Source organism: Camarhynchus parvulus, chromosome 24 (genome assembly GCF_901933205.1).
Source record: "Camarhynchus parvulus chromosome 24, STF_HiC, whole genome shotgun sequence".
Classification (NCBI taxonomy): Eukaryota; Metazoa; Chordata; class Aves; order Passeriformes; family Thraupidae; genus Camarhynchus; species Camarhynchus parvulus.
Genome location: NC_044594.1, coordinates 1203913 through 1212921, shown reverse-complemented (window position 1 = coordinate 1212921; position 9009 = coordinate 1203913).

Below are 9009 nucleotides of genomic sequence, written 5' to 3'. Positions count from 1 at the left end.
AGCAGCCACGGAGAGAGGAGCGAGGTGGGGTCCCACCCCCAGGAACCCCTCGGGGGGAGCGGCCCTTCCCTGCGGGCTGCTCTGCCCCGCGCTGAGCTCCCGGGTGAGCGCCGGGAGTGCTCGGCCGGGGATGCTCGGCCGGGGATGCTCGGTCAGAGATTCTCTGCCAGGGATGTTCGGTCAGGAATTCTCGGTCAGGGATGCTCTGTTCGGTCAGGGATGCTCTGTTCGGTCAGGGATGCTCGGTCAGGGATGCTCTGTTCTGTCAGGGATCCTGTTGCTCTGTTCGGTCAGGGATGCTCTGTTCGGTCAGGGATGCTCTGTTCCGTCAGGGGTGCTCTGCCAGGGATGTTCGGCCGGAGATGCCCGGCCAGGGATGCTCGGTTAGAGATGCTCGGTCAGGGATTCTCGGTCCGGGATGTTCCCTCAGGGATACTCGGCTGGGGATGCTCTGCCAGGGAGGCTCACTCAGGGATGCTCGGCCGGGGATGCTCGCTCAGGGATGTTAGGTCCAGGATGTTAGGTCAAGGATTCTCGGCCCGGGATGCTCGGTCAGGGATGTTCAGCCGGGGGTTCTCTGCCAGGGATATTCGGTCAGGGATTCTCTGCCAGGGATGTTAGGTCAGGGATGTTCGATGTTCGCTCGGCCGGGGATGCTCCCGTGCTCCTGGAGCTCTGGCACCCTCTGAGCGCCAAGGTTAGCGCTGTCCCCGCGTGTGCACAGCTGTGGCACGGCAGGGAAAGCTCGGAGTGGCCCCCTAGAAGGACAGGGAAAGCTCGGGGTGGCCCCCTAGAAAGACAGGGAAAGCTCGGGGTGGCCCCCCCAGCACGGAAAGCAGGGATTTCTGTGTAAAACCCCTCTGGAGCTGTTATTGCCGCCGTTCACAGCTCGTAAAGCCCCCGTGGAAGGGAACAGGGCACCGCGTCCTTCCCAGCCGCTAAAAAGCCCGGCTGCAATTCTCAGCTGTGCTCCTTGTTTGAACACTCCCTGCGCTGGCAAAGAGATCTCTCTGCAATTCAAACACCAAGAGAAACCATTTCCTGAAAGTGTGGCCGCACTTGCAGTATTTTCATATCTTCTTATAGTTTAATATCCCTGACACCAGCTCGTTCCAGAGCATTGGCAGTCCCTCATCTGAAGGGTGCTTCCTGAGAAAGCTCCTCTTTATTTCTCCAGTAATGACTCAAAACCTCTTCTGAATATATTTTTCATATTATCAAACAGCCCCAGACAAGGAGAGAACAGATTGAAACCCATCTCTGTGGTGAGGCTTTAAAAAAATTCAGTTTCTGGGGGGTTTTCTCCAAATGAGTGAATTTCAAATGCTGCTTTCGACCTCTCTGGGTGGTGGGACCCTAAATCTCCTGGGATGTTGCATTCCTGAGTTGCTGTGTGCACACTCTTGACTTCCTGAGTCATCTTCAGTACTGAAGTCTGACTGAATTCTCCTGAACTTTCCAAGTGTTGCTGCAATAATTTCCTTTTTACCCGATTTATGTGAGTATTGCAACGCCAAGGCAGCCAGATGAGCTCAGCATAGAACAATTATTTCTTCTGGAGAGCAGGACAGCAAACGCTCTCACACGCTTTGCTTGCCTCAAAATAAGGATATTTATTTAATGGATGGACAAGACTTCTTTGAGATGTTTATGCTTTCTCTGAAGCCAAGAAGGACCTGTCCTCTCCTTGACTCCTTGGGCTTCCAGTTGGATCACAAGAATATTTTCCATGCAGCCATCCATAAGGAAATCAACTCCAATGTGAGTCAGAAAAGAGCAATTTAATAACTGAGAATTGGGCGAGGTGTTTAATGGACGAGCTCTGAGTCTCACTGACTCTTTGCCATCTGCCTCAGCCTGTTGATTTACAGCATTTAACTGCTTGTAAAACTCATCTCTGTGTGGGGTTTTTTTTCAGTCCTACTAAAGAAAAGAAGAATTTATTCTTTCCCCTGGAAAACAATGGATTAAAATAATGTCTGGTCTGATGGGAGATGTGCCACAAATCACACCTGCCCCTGCCAGAAATGCACCTTGTCTCTGAGTCTGGAATGGGAAGGGCTGGGAAAAACTGCAGGAGACTTTAATCAGGTGATGGAGATATCCTCGGGAAGTTTAAAGTGAGATTCATTTCCCTTGCATTCCGTATCAAGGATTTCAATAAATGCCCTAGAGTCAGATGAATCACGGGAGAAAATAAAGCTCAATAACAAGAAAACCAAAGCCAAAACAAAATGAAACTTCAAACCCACGAGCCCATCCTTCTCATAAGGAGCAAAATCTTTTCTTTTCGGGGCTTTTCTGGTTTGTGGAGAGCTGTTCCTGGGGCAAATACCGGTGAATATCCTGAATGTTGTGCATTTCCTGACCATGCGTTCATTTTGTGCTCCTGTAACCGCAGACTCAGAGCAGCACAGGGACTGGGAGGGGAGCAGGTGCCTCCTGCACTGCTCCAGGCCACAGAAAAAGGGAAATGCCAGTGGGGATATCAGCCCCTGACCACGAGATAATCCATTCTTTTGCTGCTCTGTCACAGGCTGCTGCTGTGGAAAGCTTTGGAGAAAGCACTGAGGTGATGATTTGATTTCTCTGATGAGAGGAGCAGTTGGCCACAAATGCTGAAGAGAAAACGTTTCTGACACCTCTGGGATAGGGCAGAGGTTTTTAAGGGCCAGTCCTGAACTGCAGAACGAATTTCCCTGTAAGTTTATCCCAACTTTGCTGCTTTCTGTGTCGGGCCTGTCTCCTTCTGGCACCGACATTCAACAAATACAAAAATGGGGAAGATTTTCAGAGCAAACCACTTCAGTTTGCACTCAGTTCCTCCTCCTGCAGAAAGCAGACCCACCCAAGCCCTTTAACCCTGATTCACTGGTACAAGAGCATCACACACACTCCTGAATGTTGCTCAGGTACCACAGAAAGTGAAAAACCCACAAAACCACCAAAACTAGCCCAGAATGGAGCAGAACTTGGTCTGCTTCACTGCAGGGTGCTTGATAACTCATGGGAGATGCTCCAAAGCACCACTTCTTCAGGCTCCCAAAATCAGGGGTCAGTGCTGTGCAGCTGAGGAGGAGAGTGAGGAAAATGCCACAAGCAGCACAGGCTGCTCAACCTTTCTCTGCGGCACCCACATCCCAGCCCAAATGTAACACCTGAAATGGTAAATCCCACTCAGGGGTGGAAACGCAGGTCCCAGTTCCCCAGTGAGAGCCCAGCCTGGCTCACCAGCAGCCCCAGAGCCAGGCTGGAGCTGGATGCTGGAGCAGGATTCTGGTGCAGGATGCTGAAGCAGGATTCGGGTACAGGATGCTGATGCTGGATTCGGGTGCAGGATTCTGGCACTGGATTCTGGTGCTGGATTGTGGTGCTGGATTGTGGTGCAGACCCCTCTGGGAGCTGGCAGAGCTCCTCTCCCCCCCTGTGCTCCCTCCCAGCCCCGCTGCAGACTCATCTGGCTGCAGCTTGTGCCACCTTCCCCACAAATCTCTAAATTAGCATCCCTTGCAGATGTTCCCTCCCAGGGCAGGCCTATATCTGACTCTGGAATAAAAGACCTGCAGCTCAGGAAGGCAGATTAGTCATAATGAGCCTTCTGAACTCGAATGCTCTGCGGTTTTCTCATCTCTTCTGCCAAAACAAGCAGCACTCCCAGCCCCCTGTGCACACTCGGAGCCTTTGCTTTGCTCAGCAGAACGGGCTCAGGGAATTTGGGGCAGAACTGGCTGCTGGGGGATGATTCTCCCTGTGGGCTGCTTCTCTGCCCTCAGTGCTGCCAGGGGAAGCGCCCAGGCCTGGCACAGGCTGGCTGCTCATTGCAGCTGTTAAATGCAGCCCTGGGAAGTGCAGGCTCTGGGCACGGATGTGTTTGAGGAAGTGTCCCACCAAACGAGCTGTGCTGTTAATGAAGGCACTGACCCATCAGCTGGGGGAACAGAATGGGGCTGATGGGCTGAGGGCAAGGTTTGTGCCTTGAGTACTGCAAAGTCCATGAAATGTGTCCCTCCAGGTGAGGAAATTGCCATTTTGAAAATGTGTCCCCCCAGGTAGGGAAATTGCCATTTTGAAATGTGTCCCCCCAGGTAGGGAAATTGCCATTTTGAAAATGTGTCCCCCCAGGTAGGGAAATTGCCATTTTTGGCTGCCTGAGTTGCAGAAGGAGAGGCCTGGAGTGTCCTGCCCTGCTGGGGCCCCTGTGGCACTGGCAGCTGTGGAACACATCGGGTTTCACCCATCCCTGGCACCCCTGAGGAGGTTTTGGTGCCCCAGACCTGCTGCACTCCCAGTGTGTTCCCAGTGCATCCCCAGTGTGCTCCCAGTGCACTCCCAGTTCATCCCCAGTGTGTTCCCAGAGCATCCCCAGTGTGCTCCCAGTGCACTCCCAGTTCATCCCCAGTCTGTTCCCAGTACATTCCCAGTTCATCCCCAGTGTGTTCCCAGTACATTCCCAGTACAATTCCCAGTACATTCCCAGTCTGTTCCCAGTACATTCCTGGTGTGTTCCCAGGGAATTCCCAGTGTGCTCCCAGTGCATTCCCAGAGCATTCCCAGAGCATTCCCAGTACAATTCCCAGTACATTCCCAGTGCATTCCTAGTCTGTTCCCAGTGCATTCCCAGTGTGTCTGAGCCCCAGCCCAGTCTGTCCACCCAGGCCTGGAACTGCCTGGACCAGTTCATTTCAAGTGCAGGAAATCAATAGCGCTGGGGGTGAGATCTCTGCAGGAGCCAGGCTGGGTATTGATATCTGTGGGAAGGAAATGAATTCTCCTCTCCTTGCACATTCCTCAGGATGGGCCAGGAGGATGCTGTTACTCCCACCAATCGATAATGTCAATAGTGGGCTCAAAATATTTATCTTTTTTTTCCAAAAGCAATCGCCAGAAAGTTCTAATCCGAGAGGGAGGGCTGGAAAATGGATCTGACCCACCCATGCCACTGATTTCCTGGGGAGCACTGGGCACACTTTGGCTTTTTCTCTGTCCTAGCCCAAAGTTATGGGTGTGGAGATCACACATATTTGATATTTTTCAATCAATTGCTGTTTCTCAGGATTGTTTTTAACCTCTGGCCTGTGCAATCCCCACAGGGTCTGGCTGGGGAAATGCCATCAGTGCACGTTCAAATAAAACAAGATTTGCTGTGGTGGTGTTCCCAAACCATGGGCTGAGCTCTCTGGAGGGCAAAGCCAGGCTCAGAGCAGAGTCAGTAATGATTTATCCGTGGTGAGGGGTCGGGGTGGCCCAGCACACACCCCCCTCTCAGAGCAGCTTTTTGGAACCTGAAATCCTCCCTTCATTTCCTTCTGGTGCACAGGGAAAAAGGATGTGCTGCTGACAGGGATTCCGTGGCAGGGCCTTTGTTTCTCCCCAAATTCAATATTTTGCAGGGCAGATAAGCACAAGAGGAGGAGGATTTCAAAGCACCTGGCTGGGGCCAGGTTATTAATTCTGATTCAGCCTAAGAAAATTCAGCTCCTCGCTGTTCCAGCACCCGTGGGGTGGCTCAGGTGCTGTCAGAGCTGTGTCTCACCAGGGAAGCACAGAAATGTCAGGCTCTGATGGCCCCCAAATATCTGAGCGTCCCAAGTTTTGGGTCCTAACTTTAGAAGGTAGAAGGAGATGAGTTTTCCTCTTCTCTCCATCTCTTTGTCTGCTGCTTTCTCTCTGCTAACAAAGGCCCTTGGGAGCCCTGAGTGTTGGCAATCAGCTTGGCAAAATTCACCTGCATTGCAAGAGCCTCTCCTCTGCTTTTCTGAGGTGTTTTTCTTCTCGTGCCTCCTCGTTATTCTCACAGAGCTCGGCAGCCAGTGAAGACGTGTAATTAGAGTTAATTGTGATTGCTCGGTGATGCAACAGCCCCCCACTGACTTCAGGGTGCTTCAGGCTCGGAGGGAATGGGAAATTTCAGCGGGACAGAGCCCCCACAGCACTGCAGGGTTTGTCCTGCTCCCTGCCCGGTCCCAGGGGGAGGTGGCAATGGCACCTCGTGCAGGTACATTTCATTTTCTGTTTGTTTTTGAGGCTGCTGCTGACAGATCTCTGGTGCTGATCAATGCCCCAGCTGCAGTTTTTCCTCCCCTGGGGCCCAGGGGGAGGTGACAACGCTTTGATGGATGATCAAAGCCACTCTTGTCACATCTCACAGCCAAACACCCAGCGCAGAGCTGACTCCTGCCCTTTCTGGGATCCAGAACCCTCTGGGAATTTTGCCTCCTTGTGCCTCTGTCATGCCGGGATTTCAGAGGATCTGCATTAAATAACCTGCCTGGCTTGCTGGGGGGGGAAAAGACATTTTAATGGCATTCAAAACCCCTAATTGACATCATTCTGGGCTGCTCTAGTGGCCACTCTGGACACTGGCTGGTGCTCTGCCCTGCTGTGCTGATGGGGATTTAATTGCTGGACTTTTGGGCAGCACAAATCCCAAATTCCAGCCCCACCCTCACGAGGGGACCATCCTGGGCTGGAATTCTCCTTTTTTACTGTGAGATGGGAAAAGAGCAGAGAGGAGGGGAACAGATGGGCCCTTGCTGGTGCCATACACACACACACATCCCCGGAGTGGGAGGGAAACTCCAAACAGCTCCTGGGGTACATCCCAGTACATCCCAGCTCATCCCAGTACATCCAGCACATCCCAGCACATCCCAGCACATCCCAGTACATCCCAGCACATCCCAGCACATCCCAGCACATCCCAGTGTATCCCAGTACATCCCAGCACATCCCAGTACATCCCAGCACATCCCAGTGTATCCCAGTACATCCCAGCACATCCAGCTCTTCCCAGCTCATCCCTGCTCATCCCAGCACATCCCAGGCTATAGAGAAAAGTCAGGGTGTAGATTGGTTCTACTGTATTAAAATGGTCAGCAAAGTATATCGTGCAATGTAACCAAAAGTATATAATGCAGTGTAACCAAAAGAAAAGTATATAATGCATTTGTAATCAAAGGAAAAGTATATAATGCATTTGTAATCAAAGGAAAAGTATATAATGCATAGATATATATATAAAGTGTAACCTAATGTAACCTTATATATATATATATATATACATATACATATATATATACATATATTTTTAATTTAACCTAAACCAAGGGTCTCCAGGCCTGCCTGCAGCTGGAGCTGACAGCTGTAGGCACAGCTCTGTCACCCTGGACTGCTGTGACACCTTGGATGGAATAAACTGCATTTTGTAATAAACTGCATTTTGAGGAGCTGCCTGAGTCCCGCATCCCTCACTTCTCTCTCACTGGCCAAGGCTTTAGGGAGCAGCTGCTTTAGCAGGAGCTGTTCCCTTCCTGCCTGCTCTGCACCCAAACCCAGCTGGCTCAGCCTTTTCTGGAGCACAAAGCCCTTCCCCAATCCAGGCTCTCACACCGAGGGCGCTTCCCCAGCTCCTGTTCAGAAATGAGATTCACGAGCTACCTGGATCCTCTTTGCACTTGGGGAAATAATTACTTTACGCAAGATAATTTGCTTAAAACCATGACAGTTTTAACTATAGTTTAAGGCTAAATGACTGCTCAGCAAGACAGCTGGTAAAATTCACCCTGTAATAAGACTGCAGCAATGTAAACAAGCCCAGCCCATTTAGGGCTTTGAGTTAATATAGACGTCAAATACTTTCAATATCTCTAAATTTCCCAAACCATCAGGCATTTCCCTCCTTTGTAAACGTGTTTGTAATTGATCTCATCCTTTATCACCTAAAATGTCTGTCCTAAATCCATATAATTGATTCTGTTTGAACAGAAATTAAATTAACCTCGGAGGAAACCTTGTCTGGTTTATTGGAGCGCCAGTGACACGGGGAATGAGGAATGGAGGGAATTCCAGGCCAGGCTCCTTCTCCCGTGGAATGTGGCTTTTTCCAAAGAAAACTCAGCCAAAAATGACAATTCTTAACTTTTATGGTAAAACGTGCCTTGGGGATTTTCTCTCTGTTCTGTAGAGCTCTTTGCAGGAGCTGTGCTTTGCTTGATTTTAAGATTTTACCTGGTTTTATTTTCTCATGCTCAGGAACTTGGAGAGCTCCAGCCAGGTGAGAGTCGCCACCAAACCAGGTTTAGGTGACAGGCTGAGGTTTTCCTCTCAAATGCTGATAATTTGAACAAAATCAGGCTCAGGACTTGCTGAACTCCTGTTATTCACTCCTCACTTCAGTCCTTGGGAGAGCCTGACCCAGAAGAACCCAGCCTAGCGGAGTGGTGAAAATTGTATTTATAGAGAAGCTGAAAATATATAGAAAATTATCTATTATTTCATATATGTATATAAAAATATATCATATATTTCATATATTTTATATATATTATATATATTTTAATAGATATCATATATATTTATAGAGCCTGACCCAGAAGAACCCAGCCTAGTGGGCAGGTGAAAATTGTATTTATAAAATATATTTATAATATATATATATTTATAATATATAATTGTAATTATAATTTATAGAAAATTATCTATTATTTCATATCTATATAATTATTATAATTTATATTTTTATTATAATAAATTTTTATTAGTATAAATTATATATTTTATATAATACATCTATATTTTTCTATTATATATTTTATATAATAGATCTATCTTTTTCTATTATATATTTTGTATACTTTAATATAATGTCTATATATTTTACTTTATATAATTATTATATATTTATATATTATATATTGTATCTCTTATATTTTTAATATATCTTTATATATTTATATACTTTTTTGTTTTCCTTGCCAGTGAACCCTCTGCAGCCTCCTGGCAGGCTGAGCAAAGCCAAACCATTCCAATTCCCCTCCCCAGCAGCAGGAGGGATCTCTGGGGCCTGATGTCCTCTCTCCTGCTCACTTCATCACCACCATCCAATTGCAATGATGGCCATAAAGCCGAAAATTCATTTGCAGCCGCTGGAGTCGGGGTGATTTATTGCTGGCTAATTATCTTGCCGCAGTCTTGAGGCTGGAATAATCGCCCCGATTTGCATAATCAAGG